The sequence below is a fragment of the Lactuca sativa genome, chromosome 4, assembly GCF_002870075.4.
Source record: "Lactuca sativa cultivar Salinas chromosome 4, Lsat_Salinas_v11, whole genome shotgun sequence".
Taxonomy (NCBI): domain Eukaryota; kingdom Viridiplantae; phylum Streptophyta; class Magnoliopsida; order Asterales; family Asteraceae; genus Lactuca; species Lactuca sativa.
The window spans coordinates 144740620-144758759 of record NC_056626.2 but is presented as its reverse complement, the minus strand read 5'-3'; the positions used below and the strand labels follow the sequence as shown (position 1 = coordinate 144758759).

The window sequence follows — 18140 nt, the reverse complement described above, 5'->3', positions numbered from 1 at the left end:
AAGGTTGTTGTCAACAAATAGGTATGAATACCTTCTCGCCTTGATTAAATCACGATATCATCGACTAATAAAGATCACAAAATCATTGACAGATAAGGATCACGACATCATCGACTGATAAGGGTCAGTCATCTACGCTTTTGTTCATCAAGTTCACAATCAATTCATGATTGATTTGCAATTGATTCTTAATCGTCTTTATACTTAATCGTTTGTTTGTTTGTGTTCAAGACGAGAACAATGTTCACACTGTGAATAGTAAAATCGCGAATAGTAACTTCCTAGTTTATCAACCTTCTCTGATTTCGAGTTTTTCTTTTGATTTGAGCAATCACCATGTCGGGTGAGTCCTCAAACTTGGCACCATCAAAGGAAATCGGAGCTGATAACGTTGTCATATGATTATGATAAAGAGGAATTACATGGATTCTCGAAGAAAAGCATAAAGACTACAAAAAGCAAAGCAGATATAAATACTAGCTAGACAGAAACCCTAATTAGCTAAAGACAAAATGGCCCATAAACAAGCGGGCTAATAATATATACACTAACATCCCCCCTCAAACTCACAATGCCGCAACAATTAGCATTGAGAGTTTGTCACATAAGAATCGAAACTGAGAAGCCGATAAAGCCTTCATAAAAATATTTGCAAGCTACAAGGTTGATGAAACAAATGGAAGCGAAATGGTCCCAAGCTGCAGGTGATGATGGGTAAAATGACAATCAATCTCAATGTGCTTCGTCCGCTCATGAAAGACAGAATTCTTCGCAATTTGTATCGCACTTTTATTATCACAATGCAAGGGAGTAAATGAAGAAATGTAAACTCCCATATCCGTAAGCAGCCACCATAACCAAATAATCTCACATGTAGTTACAGCCATAGCACGATATTCAGCCTCTGTGGAAGATCTAGAGATAACATCATGTTTCTTGCTCTTCCATGAAATAAGAGACTCTCCAAGAAATACACAAAATCCAGTGGTGGACTTACGATCATGACGATCACCATCCCAATCAGCATCACTATAGGCACGTAACTCAAGAGAAGACGCCGAGGGAAACAAGAGAGTCTGAAACTGAGTGCCACGAAGATATCTCAGGATACGAAGAACAGCTCCCCAATGAACAGAGGTAGGAGCAATAACAAACTGACTGACAACATGAATAGCATGAGCAATATCTGGACGCGTAACTGTGAGATAAACCAAACTTCCCACCACAATGCGATAAAGATTCGGATCCGACAAAGGAACAACATCAGTAGGAGAATATCATGCATTGGTTTCAAGAGGAGTATCAACAGTCTGATTGTCAGAAAGTCCCGCCCGTGTAAACAAGTCTGACATATATATATATATATATATATATATATATATATATATATATATATATATATATATATATATATATATATATATATATATATATAGTTTGGGAAAGAAGGTACCCTTTCTTAGACTGAGCAACCTCAATACCCAAGAAATAACGCAACAAGCCCAAATCCTTCATAGCAAATCGACGAGTAGGTCAACCTTCAAAGACTCAATGCCACCATGGCCATTACCTGTAATAATCATGTCATCCACATATAAGGACAAAAGAATCCGTCCTGCACTCGAGCATCTAACAAAAAGAGCAAAATCGTGATTACTCTGGACAAATCCAAGAGAGGTAATCACTGTGGAGAATTTCTCAAACCAAGCACGAGGGGATCGCTTGAGCCCATACAAAGCTTTGTGAAGCCGACAAACCTCACTCGGTCGATGCTGAATTCCTGGAGGAGGGGTCATATAAACCTCTTCATGAAGGTCACCATTCAAAAAAGCATTCTTGACATCCATCTGAAAGATCTTCCACTGTCGGACGAATGCAACTACAATCATAGTATCAACTGTCGTCATGTTTGCAACTGGGGCAAATGTATCCTTGTAGTCAAAACCATACTATTGGGAATACCCTTTTGCTACAAGTCTAGCCTTGTATCGTTCAACAGAACCATCAGCTCTTGTTTTTATCTTGTACACCCAACGACAACCTATCGTATGTTTCCCAGGAGGAAGAGAAACCAAATCCCATGTATGAGTCTGATGAAGAGCAGTGAGTTCTTCAGCCATAGCATTCTGCCAAAGAGGATCTGAAACAGCTTCTCTATATGATTCAGGTTCAGACATGTGATGGATGCTTGCTGATACTGCCATATTTATACTTATTTTTAGGCAATATTTAAGTACATTTTTATTAATAAATAATGGTACTTATGACTTTAAATTGTTATTTTCAGTCAATTAAAAGGATTTTCGGAGGGAGGGACCAAAAGTGACAATATGTGGAACATGGGAGGCTTGAAAGACAAGAAAAGAATAAATCCACGATAAATACTGAATTCACGACGTGGCAAGAGGTTTCCAGAAGATAGACATCGCGATGCGGAGGATTCCTTGGAGGATACGGATTACTTGAAGCCCACGACGTGGCAAAGCTGGCCATGACATGGCGCGGGTTTTTGGAGATTATTTAAGTTCTTCTGATTATTACGAAAGAAAGATGCTTTTGGCTGAAGGAAAGAATTCCAGGAGACGATTCAGAGTGAAAGAAGGGTTCTGGAAGAAGGTTTTCAACACCAAAAAGAATAGAGGTTTATATTTTAGTTAAATAAGAACATGTCTTTTATTACTTTTAGCTGTGTTGGTTTAGTTGCTATGATGAGCAGCTGAATCTAGCTACTCTTGTGTAGCTAGATGAAGCTTCAAACTTATGAATAGTTCAATGTTTATGGATTAAGTTTAGTTGGTAAAAATTGCTTGTGTTTGATTTGTATAACCTAGCATGCTATTGTTTGCTTTTCTAATTGCTTGATTGCATGTTCTATGTAGCTTAGTGACCATTAAACTGCATGAACTTGTTTACCTAATGATTTAGTGAACATTGAATTGTTAGAGCTAGGATTGACCAATCTTAGTTAGTAATTAGAATAAATAAAGCTTAGTTGTGCTAGAGAACGTGTATTGTGATCATAATTGCGTTTATATTACAAATATTACATAGCATATTTACATTCATAATTAGTTATGTGTTTAATTATGTGTGAACAGACATGGTTTGACATGAATTAGTTAATTATTGGTAAAGTTAGAACTAAATTACTAATACAACTAAAAACCAACTTAATAATCCGTAATCATTAGTTAGCCATAAGGAAGAAGCGGATTCAAACTAAACAAGAGTGTGTTTTTAATTATTGAATTTGAATTTAAGTTCATCTGATCTTGCAAAATCAGATAAAACCCCTTTAAACTTGTTAATAATTAGGTTAATTTAATAATGAGTAAATTAATTAGAACACCGTTCCCTGTGATCGACACCCGACTTACCCAAGCTATACTGTAATCTGACTAGGTACACTGCCTATAAGTGCATAGTTAGTTAAGTTTGTTAGGTTATAAATATTAAAATTAGTGAGTACTTTTTGTGCACATCAAGTTTTTGGCGCTGTTGCCGGGGAACGGCTTAGTTTTTAGCTTATTTATTTGCATTAAATTATTCGATCCTTCTTGTGGCGTAAAAACCACAAAAAGTTAATTTTTCAGCAAAATAAAATTTTTTTCTGTCAGCCACAGAGTCCACGACGTGGACAGTTATGACAAGACAAATGCGTGAGCAATTCCTGGACCAGTTTTGCCCGCCATCCAAGATAGCCAAACTCAAGAAGGCAATAGCCAACTTTGAGCAACAGCCGGGGGAGTCATTATACGAAGCATGGGAGCGGTACAAGGGCTTGCTCAGAAATTGCCCTCAGCATGATCTGAATGTGTAGCAAGAGATGTCAATCTTTTATGATGGGGTCAACGTTATGACAAGACAACTCCTTGATTCTCAAGGACCTTTGACAAAGAAAAATCCAAGGGAGGTCAAGGAGCTAATTGAAGAATTCGTGAATCACTCTCGCGAATACCACAACCCCAGGCAAGATGGAATCAAAGGCGGAGGAGGGGCCCAAACTGAAGAAATAGCAGCTGTAATGGCCATGCTGAATAATATAGATCGAAGGATAACACAAATGGACCAGTCAATACATGCCATAAGAGTGGGTTGCGAGAGATGCAGTGGTCCACACTTGACCAATGATTACAATGTAGATGAGTTTGGGAACAGAAAAGCTCAAGTGTGCTACTCTAGTGGGGATAAATTTGATGAGGACTGGAGGAAACCAAAGAAGGAGTGGCTGCCATATGAAGTGTATAAGAAGCAAAAAGAAGAGAAGTATAGGCAGACAGGTCGAGGCTTTTATCAGAAGGAGCAGCCGCCAGCCGAGAAGAAACCCGACCTAGAGACCATTTTGTTGAAGTTTATGGAAGCTTCGGAAAAGAGACACGATGCCACTGATTCTGCTATTATGGAACAACAAACTTTGATAAAGAATCAGCAAGCCTCCATCCATAATCTTGAAGTATAATTTGGTCAACTAGCCACTCTAGTTCATGAAAAATTGTCCCCGAAGAATCCCGAAGTAAAGACCCAATCTAACGTAATGGCCATCGATACTGAAGAAGATGCAATCTCTGAGTTCCTGGAGGCATTGGAAGAAGAACCACAGCAGCCCGATCCAAAACCCAAGAAGTCAAAGTTCGAAAGTGGAAAAATTGTTGAACCAGCTTCGCCACGACGTGGCACTCCTCAGGCCACGACGTGGCGCATGTCTGATCAAAAATCCTTTGAGCCCGTTCAAGCTTATCAGCCACCTTTGCCATTTCCCACCCGAGTTGCACTTAGTCTACCGGAGAAGGAGCATTTAGAGTTTGTAAAGCATGTGAAGGGGATCCCAATTAATACTCCCTTTGTCGAGTCCTTATCCGAAACTCCCGAGAATCAGAAATTACGGCAAGATTTGATAGACACTCGAAGGCAATTAAAGAAGCAGTCTAAAGTGATTCTAAGTGAACAAACTTCAAAAGTTGTGTTGGGAGAGACACAAGAAAAGATGGGGGATCCTGGACGCCTCACTCTTCCGTGTGAGTTTAGAAATAAAATGAAGGTTAATGCTTTAGCCGATTCTGGGGCTAGCATTAATTTGATGCCTTTCTTATTTTATCAAAAATTGGAGATTCAGAAGATGAAGGCTACAAAAATGAAGATTCGCATGGCAAATCGTTCGGTGACACAACCCCGGGGCATCGTGGAGAATATTTTGGTGAAAATTGGAAATTTTGTTTTTCCAATAGACTTTGTAGTTTTGGATATGAAGGAAGATCTCGATGTTCCAATAATCCTTGGTCGTCCATTGCTTAACACTGCTGGAGCTCTTGTTGACATCCGTGAGTCTAAGCTCACTTTGAGGGTTGGAGATGAACAAGAAGTCTTTGGAATACAAGATGACTTTCAAGATGATAAAGAAGAGGTGTTCACAATTAATGAAGAGAATGAACTAGAAGAACTGGAAAAGCTTATGGAAGAAGAGATCAAGGTAGTTCATCAAGTCAAAAGATCAAAACCGAGGGCATCTGTTCCATATTTGATTGAAGTCATAGCTTACAAGAGTCCGCCTTCTTGGGTGAGCAAAGAGGATGAGAAATGACAAGTGATGAAGAGGAGGTCACTTCAAGAGTGACAAAGCCGGTGGTGAAAGAGGGGGAGGATGCTATAGAGTGCAAGGAACAAACCAAGGGCACAAAACGCAAGCTTGAAGAAGAGGGAAAAGCTAAAAAGGAGAATTCAAAGAAGGCATATAAAAGGCGAGTTCAAGCTTACAAGAGGCGACTCAAGGAACAAAAGATCTTAATGGTGGACTCTTCAGAAGATTCAACGTAAAAGGCACGGAGTCCAGCTCAAGACTCCAAGAAAAAGAAGCGCTTCTCGGGAGGCAACCCGAGCTTGGTTTGCATTTTCTTTTCTTTTTAAAATTTTTTTAGCTTTTAATTAGGAAAGATATCAACTCATCATCCAATAACTGATAATTAGTAAAGAATTAGTTGTGGGGAACTTTAATTAATGAATGAGATGCATAGTATTTAGTTAAAATGTGAGATTTTATTAAAATTTTGCAATCAGGCAGTTTCCACGACGTGGGCATAACCAGCCATGTCGTGGGTAAAAATGAAAACACGGGACTAGAAAACAGATTTAAAGTCCACGACGTGGGCATAGCCAGCCACAACGTGGCCTTTAAAAATTCAGGGAGGACCATTTCCTTAAAACCTTTTGACCAACATCCTCATTCTCCATTTGATACTGCCGCACGAACGGGAACAACAAAACCCCACAGCCAATTTCTTAATCTACTTCCAATTTCCTTGCAAGTTCTTGCCAATTAATCTACTTGGTATGTGTTCTACTCATTATTTGTAGTTAGTTCTTCCAATTTTAAATTTTCATGGCTAGGGTTTATGTGATTCACGAAATTGGTTGAAACTAGTTGTTGATTCTAGGTTGCATGTCCCTTAAATGTCCATAGGAACAAACCCCAAGCACTAATTTTGGTAGAAATCGCATATAAAATGACCGGTCCAAAAGCTGTTTGCGACTGCGGCCCACGACGTGGCGTAGCCTGGTCACGTCGTGACTTCTGGCAGACACGTTTAATCTGTTTTAATGTTTTGGATGTTTGCTGCTTTGGTTTGCTTTTGTATGCAGAAATGGGACCACGACGAGCTATTCCACAGGAGGAAAACCCGATTGATGTAGCAAGTATACATCCCTTATATCAGTTTCCTCAAAATATTCCCCGACCATTGTTAACTACTTACGAGAATCGGCTGGGATGGCTGTACAATAGGGAGTTTGTGATATCCCCAATTATCGATTGGGGATGGCTCGGTGGAGTGGGAATGGTTGCTGAGTTGGCACGCTATTGGTCGAAAACATACGAAGGGGACCAATTTTCTTTCACTTGTCACGGGTGGAGGAATTTGTTTGCCATTCAAGAACCCGTATACCGGGAATTATCGGTGGAGTTTTTCTCTACCGTATGCTTCGAGGAACGCACTATTGATTTTACCTACACGCGGGCACTTGTGTTTCGTTTGGGTGGTGTTTATAGAGAGTGTAGTCTTCGGGAATTCACTTGGCGTATGGGGCTTTATACCGAAGTGGAGACTCAATCTCCGATTTTCATACTGTTCTTGCTTGGATGCGTTCGGGATTTTAATCCCGGTATTATGGATGTTCAGTTCTGGCGGGGCATTTCTAGCCATGAATACAATACTCGTGACTCTAGTGAGTCACAAATTCGGAATCCTGTTTTCCGATTTTTACATCGCCTGATCACTTTTTCAATAAATCAAAAGCATCATGGTGATAAAGTCCCCATTCAGAATTTGTTTTATTTATGGACTCTTATTACCCCGGGAGTTTGCTGTGATTTACCTTATATGTTGGTGAGGTTCATCGGGAAGAAAACGGCCAATTCTAGGCCCGGGAGCCCGATTATAGGGGGGGCATTTGGTTGCTCGCCTTGCTAGGTCATATCATATTTTGACCCATGACTTTGTGAGGAATCTTACTCGATTCCCAGACACAGAGTTGACCATTCAAGTCTTGAGAGTTATGCGAGCGGTGGTGAATATCGGGGATCGTTTTGTTATACCGCCGAGAGATGACGAGCAAGAGGAGGTGCAGCCAAGGCAGCAACCATCAGCCAGACCGCGACGTCGGAATGTGCGAGCTAGAGGTGAAGTCGAAAGAGATCGTGCTACTTCACAGTATGTGCAGGGAGTTCCCACCAACCCTTTTCAGAGTCGGGTGGGAACTTATTTGGATAATCTCCAGGGGCATGCCATTTACCATACCCAGCTTACTGAGGGTATTTATTCGCATTTGGGTGTGACCCGACCACCTTCTATGCCACCACAGTATCCTTATTTTCCTACATGGGAGGAGCTATGGCGTCCGCAAAATGATGGGGCAGGGCCAAGTGGAGCGCAAGACCAAGATGATGATTGATTTTATTTCCTTTTCTTTTTAGTTTGTTTTGTTTTTTAGTGGTTTTTAGTTTTTTTTTTGAATTTGGTGTGTAATGTAAAACATTCTTGATCTATGATGTTACTCTTTTATTTCTTTTGGGTTGTTCCATTTTTCATATTAGCACTGGAATTCTAAGGAGCATATAAGGTTAACTCTAGAGTCGTGTCTAGTCGAGTCAAGGAAGCTTAGAGTCGTGAGTTGGAACCCACAATTCAAGATAAGTGTGGGGTACGTTAGTAGGAGAGAGGTTACAGTTGGGAAGTATATTTACGAAGAAGCGTCTTAAACCATTTAGCCATTGGTCAAGTTGCTAGGGTGCATAAAAGAAATAAGGCATTTTCTGTTGATGTCCAGTTTCCATGACGTGGACTCCTCATATCATGTCGTGGCGCTCATGAAATTTGAAGAAATAAAGCAGCTTGGTGTTCGCGCTTTCATCTCATATCACGACGTGGCCAACTACCTGCCACGACGTGTCCCAGTTTATCATTGCCCACATTTCTACTTACTAACACCCACTTTGAAGAATTGAAGTTTCGAGTCATGTTCGTGGTTTATTTACATATTCACCCAGTTCTACACCGACTTTCTATTTTTGGAGGTCCATATTTTGGATGCACGTTTTCCACAATTTTGGAGATGCTCACGCCACTATCCCAGGGGAGTCCGTTCCTTTTTCTCCCTTTTCTTTAATTTTGATTTATTTTTATGTATACAATGAGGGCATTGTATGAAATAAGTGTGGGGTAGGGGTAGAAAAAGTAAATTGCTAGATAGTCATAGAATTTGATAGTAAAAATTGAAAATTTGGAAATTGAAATTTTTAATAATTGAATCTAGTAATAATAATTTGAATTATAATTGCTAGTGTTATGTGGGATGATCCGATGAAAGTTCAAATGTTTAGTTGAGCCAATACACGTTATAGTGCATTTGTGGCCTCCCTTATTTTAGTGAAATCATGGAACAAAAACATAACCCCGCTTGGTTTGAGGGATGCAATATGTTTAGCAGCCTAAACCTGAAATGTATCCAGGAAAATTATTATCATTAACCGATAAAGGTTGAGGTTGAGCGCCTCTGCTTAAGCATGTAGGTTTTGAGTGAAAAAAGTGAGGTACATGTAATATAAAAAAAAAAGAGAGAGAGAGAGAGAGAGAGAGAGAGAGAGAGAGAATTACGAGTAAATTTTGAAGAATTTTGGAGCAATTAAAGTGAAGATCAAAAGATCAAAATTCCAAGAAATGCAAAAAGTTGAAGATACCAGAAATCAAATCAAATAAGGTGGTGAATTCAAAGAAATCAAAGATCAAATGTCAAAGAAATGAAGAATTCCAAAAGAGCTCCATAGTGGTATCAATGATTATAATTTTAGATTATGTATGCTTAGGTTGCTCAACTAAAAATACCTTGAGGATAAGGAGGTTTTCTGCGGATGGATTCGGAAGGTTGCATAAAATGAGCATTGTTCGGAAAAAGTGGGCGAGTGTTTATGAAGATTGTGAGTATTTAAAGTATGGGGTACTTTAGGAAAATTTTAGACACAAATGCATGCGTTGAGGTCTTGGCATAATGGCTGAGCTAGAGTCGGACTGTTCTATGTGGTATTGGTAATTAGAAGTTAAGTTTAAATTTGCTTTAGGGCAAGCAAAGCCTAAGTGTGGGGTATTTTGATATTGCCATATTTATACTTATTTTTAGGCAATATTTAAGTACATTTTTATTAATAAATTGATAATATGTTTAGAATAATGGTACTTATGACTTTAAATTGTTATTTTCAGTCAATTAAAAGGATTTTCGGAGGGAGGGACCAAAAGTGACAATATGTGGAACATGGGAGGCTTGAAAGACAAGAAAAGAATAAATCCACGATAAATACTGAATTCACGACGTGGCAAGAGGTTTCCAGAAGATAGACATCGCGATGCGGAGGATTCCTTGGAGGATACGGATTACTTGAAGCCCACGACGTGGCAAAGCTGGCCACGACGTGGCGCGGGTTTTTGGAGATTATTTAAGTTCTTCTGATTATTACGAAAGAAAGAAGCTTTTGGCTGAAGGAAAGAATTCCAGGAGACGATTCAGAGTGAAAGAAGGGTTCTGGAAGAAGGTTTTCAACACCAAAAAGAATAGAGGTTTATATTTTAGTTAAATAAGAACATGTCTTTTATTACTTTTAGCTGTGTTGGTTTAGTTGCTATGATGAGCAGCTGAATCTAGCTACTCTTGTGTAGCTAGATGAAGCTTCAAACTTATGAATAGTTCAATGTTTATGGATTAAGTTTAGTTGGTAAAAATTGCTTGTGTTTGATTTGTATAACCTAGCATGCTATTGTTTGCTTTTCTAATTGCTTGATTGCATGTTCTGTGTAGCTTAGTGACCATTAAACTGCATGAACTTGTTTACCTAATGATTTAGTGAACATTGAATTGTTAGAGCTAGGATTGACCAATCTTAGTTAGTAATTAGAATAAATAAAGCTTAGATGTGCTAGAGAACGTGTATTGTGATCATAATTGCGTTTATATTACAAATATTACATAGCATATTTACATTCATAATTAGTTCTGTGTTTAATTATGTGTGAACAGACATGGTTTGACATGAATTAGTTAATTATTGGTAAAGTTAGAACTAAATTACTAATACAACTAAAAACCAACTTAATAATCCGTAATCATTAGTTAGCCATAAGGAAGAAGCGGATTCAAACTAAACAAGAGTGTGTTTTTAATTATTGAATTTGAATTTAAGTTCATCTGATCTTGCAAAATCAGATAAAACCCCTTTAAACTTGTTAATAATTAGGTTAATTTAATAGTGAGTAAATTAATTAGAACACCATTCCCTATGATCGACACCCGACTTACCCAAGCTATATTGTAATCTGACTAGGTACACTGTCTATAAGTGCATAGTTAGTTAAGTTTGTTAGGTTATAAATATTAAAATTAGTGAGTACTTTTTGTGCACATCACTTGCTATAAATTAAGTAAATGGTCCTGAATATGTAGAGTAAGTAAAATCTGGTAGCTTGGTGGACTCGACAAGACAAGAGGATCTCCTGAGGGGTGGTGGTGGAGGTGGATCCTCAACTTCAATAATCGAAGGATCAGGCTCAGGAACAGGTGGAGTCGAGGCACCCTCTAAAGAAGTGGGTGTGTCATGAGTTGAGGGATCATGTGGTATAGATGAATCTCGAGCCTCTATATATTCATTAAAAGGATCAATACGCAGAAGATTGGACTTCGTTACATTGTGGGTTGTAGTAGGAATCGAGTAAAAAGGAATATGTTCCAAAAAAGTAACGTGTCGGGAAACATATAACTTTTGAATCACAGGATCATAGCAACGATATCCTTTCTGACCAATACCATACCCCAAAAATACACAAATAGCAGATTTCGGTCCCATCTTGTTCCTTTCAACATGAGGACAAAGAACAAAACAAGTACATCCAAAAACTCGTAAGGAAGAGTAGTCTGGTAGATGACCATATAACTTCTCAAAAGGAGATATTCTTGAATTCATTGAAGTAGGGATATGATTAATCACATACACAGCGGTTAGGACTGCTTCTCCCCAAAAGGCACTAGGGACCTGCACAGACAGAAGCAATGAGCGGGCAGTCTCAATAATATGATGATGTTTTCGTTCTGCCACACTGTTTTGCTGAGGTGTGTCTGTACACGAAGACTGGTGTATGGTACCATTTGAAGCAAGTAACTGACTGAAATCATTAGAGCTATATTCACTCCCTAAGTCACACCTGAAGCACTTAATCACAGCCGAATATTGAGTTTTAACAAGAACTCTAAAATTGTTGTAAATATCAAAGAAATCAGATCTGCGTTTCATAAGATAAACCCATGTATATCGAGTATAATCATCTATAAAAGATACATAATAGGTTGACCCACCCTTTGTGGATACTGGTGCAGGACCCCACACATCAGAATGAATAATGTCAAAAGGAGCAGTAGAACAAGACATACTTTTATTGAAGGGTAAAGCAAAGAATTTTGCTAGTTTGTAACCACTACAATCAGAAATATCACAAGAGTTTAAATGACCCAAAACACAACTAGATGCTAAAAAATTCAAATGTGATACATACACATGTCCCAAACGAGAATGCCAAAGATAAAACTCAGACGACAAAGGACTCAAACGAAAAGAAGATAAATCAATGCTGGAAGCAACAACATCAGATACTTTGAGGACCTCCAAGACATATAGTTCCCTCACCCTACGGCCAATCCCAATCACCTTATGGGTGTGTGGATCCTGTATAACACAGACGGAATCAGAAAAGAACACCCAATTACCAGACTTACATAATTGACTTACTGAGGCAAGGTTCAAAGTAAGTTTGGGAATGTAATAAACATCAGGAAGAGTGATATGAGAAACAGAGACAGACCCAACACCCTCAACTAGCATAGATGTATCACTAGCAGACTTAACAGAAATAGATGACACTTGCGACAAAGAAGTCAATGATGAAAAATGAGGAGTCATATGATGAGTTGCACCAGAATCTAAAATCCACAAAGATGAGGGAATACCTGAAGTACCAGATGAGGAAGGAACAGAATGAGACATAGATGCTGACATGGCAGTGGGATTAGAAGCCAAATATTGTCTGAAGCTCTTAAACACCTTGGGATCCAATGCAGATGGTGGCATGTGTCCAACAGATTCTGTGTCAACTGGTGGAACAGCAGCAGCAAACTGTGGAGGGAGAAGGGTCCATGGAGGAGTACCAGAGGAACGTGGCTGAAACTTCTGTTGACCAAACCTATTTTGTTGCCCCGACTGAGATTGACCAGATTTACCCTTGTTGACTAACAATGGACACTGAGCTTTCCAATGATTTTTCTATTTGCAAAATGCACACTCATCATAAGCAACCCTTGACGGTTGTCGAGATTGGTTAGAGGAAACAGCAAGCACAGCAGGAGCGGGAGTAGGAGTGGAGGTTGCTTTAAATCCTTTATCCACATGAGACTTGGTACGAGTCTCTTCTGCAATTAACTCATGGACAACATAATCCACTAAGGGAAGGGGAGAGCGATGAAGAATGGTTCCACGTAGGCCTTCAAAATCAGAACGCAGGGCCATCAAGAACTGGACCAAGCGTTGTTCTTCCCACCTAGCAAGATAAGGCTCAAAATCTTTTAATTCCTTAGATTCAGTAAGAGCCAATTGATCCCACAAATCAGACATAGCAGCATAGAAATCTAGAATACCCTGGTCATTCTGTTGAAGGGCACGAATATCATATTCTAACTGATATTACTTAGCAAAATTGGACTGAGTATACAGTCTCTCCAAGTGATTCCAAACTTCTTTTTTTGTGTCATATTTAGCCAACTTCATACCAATAGACTGAGTAACAGAGTTATTAATCCAAGTAATGACCTTGGAATTATCAGTCTCCCAAGCATCAAGCAACAGATCAAAATTCTCAGTTTGAGGCACTGAGGGTTTAGCTTTAGTCCCAGTAACATAGCCCCACATATTCTTCCCACGGAGGAAGTTCTTCATAACGTAACTCCAATACGTATAATTCTTTCCATCCAAACGAGTATTGATTGACTGAAGGGAATCATCCTTTCCAGTCATGTTGATAGTGAATAAATAACCACAATGACAATATAACAATCTGAGAATGAAAGGAGTAACAAACCAGCGGAAGCAATCAATTGAATAACGAAGCAACAGTAATTACAAACCAACAGCAACAATGAATCAATAGTAATAACAAATCAACAGCAGCAACGAATCAACACATCAAAAAAAACGAATCAACAGCAATAACGAATCCGCACCACCGATGACTGCTATAGAGACTTCTAACAACGTATCGAACCTCCGCTCTAATACCATGATAATGTTGTCATATGATTATGATAAAGAGGAATTACAAGGGTTCTCGAAGAAAAGCATAAAGACTACAAAAAGCAAAGCAGATATAAATACTAGCTAGACAGAAACCCTATTGGGCTAAAGACAAAAGGGCCCATAAACAAGCGGGCTAATAATATATTGACTAACTAGAGCAACCTTCGTTCACTGCCCGATGTTGATAGCTACAAATTACACAGTTTGGGCTATAAGGATGAAGGTAGTGCTAAGGATTCACAAAGCTTGGGAAGTAATTGACCTGGGAACCACCACAAATGTTGAGGATAAAAACTTGGCCATGGGTTTGCTATACTAATCAATTCCGGAGAGCTTGATCATTCAAATAGGTGATCAAGATACAACCAAGAAGCTTTGGGATGCAATCAAGGCAAGGCACGTTGGAGCATCATGTGTTCAAGAAGCCGTTTGCAAACTCTCGTGTCAAATTACGATAGGCTCAATATGTTGGACATCGAATCGATAGATGATTATATTGGAAAGTTATCCGGAATAGCATCAAAAGCAGCAACACTAGGAGAAACGATTGAAGAATCCAAGATTGTAAAGAAACTCCTTCAAACCTTACCTCGATCCAATTTCATACATATTGTTGCATCACTTGAACAAGTATTAGATCTCAATGCCATGGGATTTGAAGATGTGGTTAGAAGACTGAAGCCTATGAAGAATGAGTGAATGATGATGATTCTAGAGATAGAAAGCAATCAGAATTGTTGTTCATTAAAAGGGACCAACAAAATCGGAAAAATCAAGATAACAATAAGGGACGATGGAAAGGAACAAATGGCGAAGGAAAGGAATATCAAAACGGAAGGTCTTCTAGTGTCAATGATTCTCGTTCTTCTAATGATACGACGGGAAAAGATAAACAAAAGAAAGATCGTTCCAAAATCATTTGTTATAGATGTGACAAACCAGGACATTTTTCATCTCAATGTCCCGAATGAATCCAAAAATTACAAGAGGCAAATTTCACTGATAACGAAGATAATGATGAAAAAATATTTCTTCATGAAACTGTGTTCTTAAATGAAGAAAAAGTAGTATTGTCGCGATACAAATCACAAGAAAACGATGTGTGGTACCTTGACAACGGGGCAAGTAAGCATATGACGAGAAATTGTTCGTTCTTTTCCGAGCTCGATGAAGGAATAATTGGGCGGGTAAAATTTGGAGACAACTCTTGTGTGAAGGTTAAAGGAAAATGTGCAATTCTCTTTCAAGGAAAGAAAGGATAACAACGATTGATGACGGAGATCTATTACATACCGTTTCTCAAGACTAACATCATTAACCTTGGACAAGCAACAAAAGTCGGATGCAAAATTCGGATGAAAGATAATTATCTAACGATGCATGATGAAAACAATTGTTTTCTTATGAAGGTTAAAAGAAGTCCAAATCGTCTCTATAAGATAAAATTAACAATTGGAATCCCTATTGCCTTCACTCAAAGCTAAGTGAGAATACGTGGAGATGGCATGCAAGACTTGGACACATTAATTTCGAGTCAATGAAATTGATGTCAAAGAAAGGTCTAGTCAAAGGGTTATCACGCTTTAATCATGAGAATCAATTATGTGAATCTTGCTTGGTGGGAAAGCAAATAAGAAAGTCATTCCTGACTATGACGACATACAAAGCAAATCATCCATTAGATCCAGTACATGGTGATTTATGTGGACCAATTACTCCAACTACCATAGGAGGAAACAAGTACATTTTCACATTAACTGATGACTTCTCACGATACATGTGGAATTATCTAATGAAAGAAAAGAGTGAAGCGTTTTCATACTTCAAGAAATTCAAAGCTTTGGCGGAGAATGAAATGGGAAAGACTTTGAAAATTTTTAGAAGAGATCGAGGTGGAGAATTCACATCACTCGAATTTCACAATTTATTTGTCAAAGGTACAAGTTTGAGCTTGATTAAAAGATTCAAGATGGAAATGTCAAAGAACTTTGAGATGTCGGATCTTGGAAGATTAACTTACTACCTTAGCATTGAAGTTAAACATGAAGAATCGGGGATCACTATAAACCAAGAAGCATATGCTCAACGCATTCTAAAAGAAGCCGGTTTACATGACAATCTGACCCACATTCCCATGGACCCTAAATAAATTGTGGAAGGCCAAAGATGAACCCAAAATCGACCCAACACAGTATCGAAAGGCGGTAGGATGCCTTAGATATCTCTTGCAAACAAGACCCGATATGACATACGTGGTTGGAGTCGTTAGCCGATACATGCAAAGTCCAAGAGAATCACATGGCGGTGCAATCAAACATATCCTAAGGTACTTACGAGAAACAACGGGATACGGAATCAAGTACGAGAGAATTAGACAAAACCGACTCATTGGTTATAATGATAGTAGTCACAATGTTGACCTGGATGACGGAAAAAGCACAACCGGTCACATTTTCTACTACGGGTCATCTCCGATAACATGATGTTCGCAAACCAAGATACCATTACTTTATCATCTTGCGAGGCAGAGTTCATGGCGGCCACAGCGACCGCATGTCAAGCAATATGGCTTCAAGATTTGCTCGGAGAAATCATGAACAAAGTGTAAGAGAAAGTGGTTTTAAGAGTTGATAACAAGTCGGCTATCAAACTAACAAAGAATCTCGTTTTTCATGGAAGGAGTAAACACATTCACATGAGGTTTCACTTCATTCGTAATTGTGTTGAAAACGAACAAGTAGAGGTGGAGTACATTCCCGGTGAATAAAAAAAGGTAGACATTCTTACTAAACCACTAGCTCGAACCAAGTTCAAGGAAATGTGGAGCTTGATCAGAATCGAAGATGTCTCTAGAAGGACTTAGAGATTCAGGAGTGATTGTTGGAATCCTAAGTCAAGTAGGACTTGGAGACCAAGTAAGAATGGGATTTTAAGCAAGTCGGTTTTAGAGTCCTAATCTTGTTCTACAAGTTGGTAGAATGTAGGTCTATATATACATTGTTTTTAGATCGAGTTATGATCATTGAGAGACAATGTAAACATTGTGAGTTTTGAGTGATTTTCTCATAATAATCAAAGAGTTATTTTGGTTAATTGTGTTAACATATTCTAAACTTAAAGCTTAGTAGCATAGCTTCCATAAGACCGATCGGAATGGGATAACCACACACCACATTAATCCTTATATTGAATATATTACCCTCATGAAGAGTGACTTCATCCATACATCTTCTAACTTCCGCTATTGAAAAAGAGTCTAGAGCATCTAAGTTTCACTCCATCTATTAACATAATTCGAAGAATGGAAGTCATGTAGAAAGTCAAGAAATTGTTGCAAAAGTTCAAATATCGTTACCGAGACAGTAGACCAATTCCAATACCAATTCCACTAAGAGCCTGTTTGATTTGATGCTTACCTGGTCCGGTCAGACGTTTTTGTCTGACTCGGTCTGATCAAATACAATCCAGACTGTTTGATTTGTATCTGAACCGATCCATATTTCTAACTCGGTCCATAAATAATGGTTGATTCGGTCCACCAAAAAATACAGCTGACTGAGAAAAATCTCTTGTTTGCCCTTATCCCAAATCATGCGTGCTCTTTAACACATCTTCTATTTCATCGCTAATGTCATGAACGAATGAAATTCTTAAGCTTCATTGCTTCCTCCTCAACTGTCGGCCTCATCCTCCATCGTAATCGATGTCGTCAACCTCATCCTCCGGCGTCTCTCCCCTTCATTGTTAGTTTCGTCTCTCGTCTCCACTTTATCTTTGCAAAACGATTTCCATATCGATTGTTCAAAGACCTAATTGTTGATTAGTATTGTTCCTCTCACTAAAGCCCTAGTTGTTGCATAAGGTAAGAAACTTTTCCATTTGAATTCCCAATCAGTGATCACTGTCATCGGTTCTTAGGTTTTTGATATATGTTTTCAGTGTTCTGGATCGTTTTCCTGCTTCAAGTTGCTTAATATTTCAATTATGATTATTATTTTTTACGGTTGTTGCTTATTAATTAATGTTCTAATGTTGAATCAGCTACAAGAACACAAATCATTGATTTCTTATGAGTTGGATTTAAGGGGATCTAACTAGTAATGTGGAGAAACTGATTATGATCTTATAAGACAATATAGTCTTGTGAGTTCTAATGAACAGCTTGATTATGATCCTAAATGGTATTTGTATTTCTCAATTCCTAGAGGGACAAAAATTATTCTTCCATGGGAGCTCCTACAACCAATTTAAAGGATCTTCACATGAA

General features: G+C 38.6%; 1 non-coding gene across 1 annotated transcript; it reads right to left on the bottom strand.

The window, feature by feature from the left end:
* Positions 1-3703: 3703 nt before the first annotated feature.
* LOC111895430 (small nucleolar RNA R71) lies at positions 3704-3810 on the bottom strand. Its single transcript, XR_002851564.1, has one exon. It is a non-coding gene; the product is annotated as a small nucleolar RNA R71 (small nucleolar RNA).
* Between the last annotated feature and the right edge of the window lie 14330 nt (positions 3811-18140).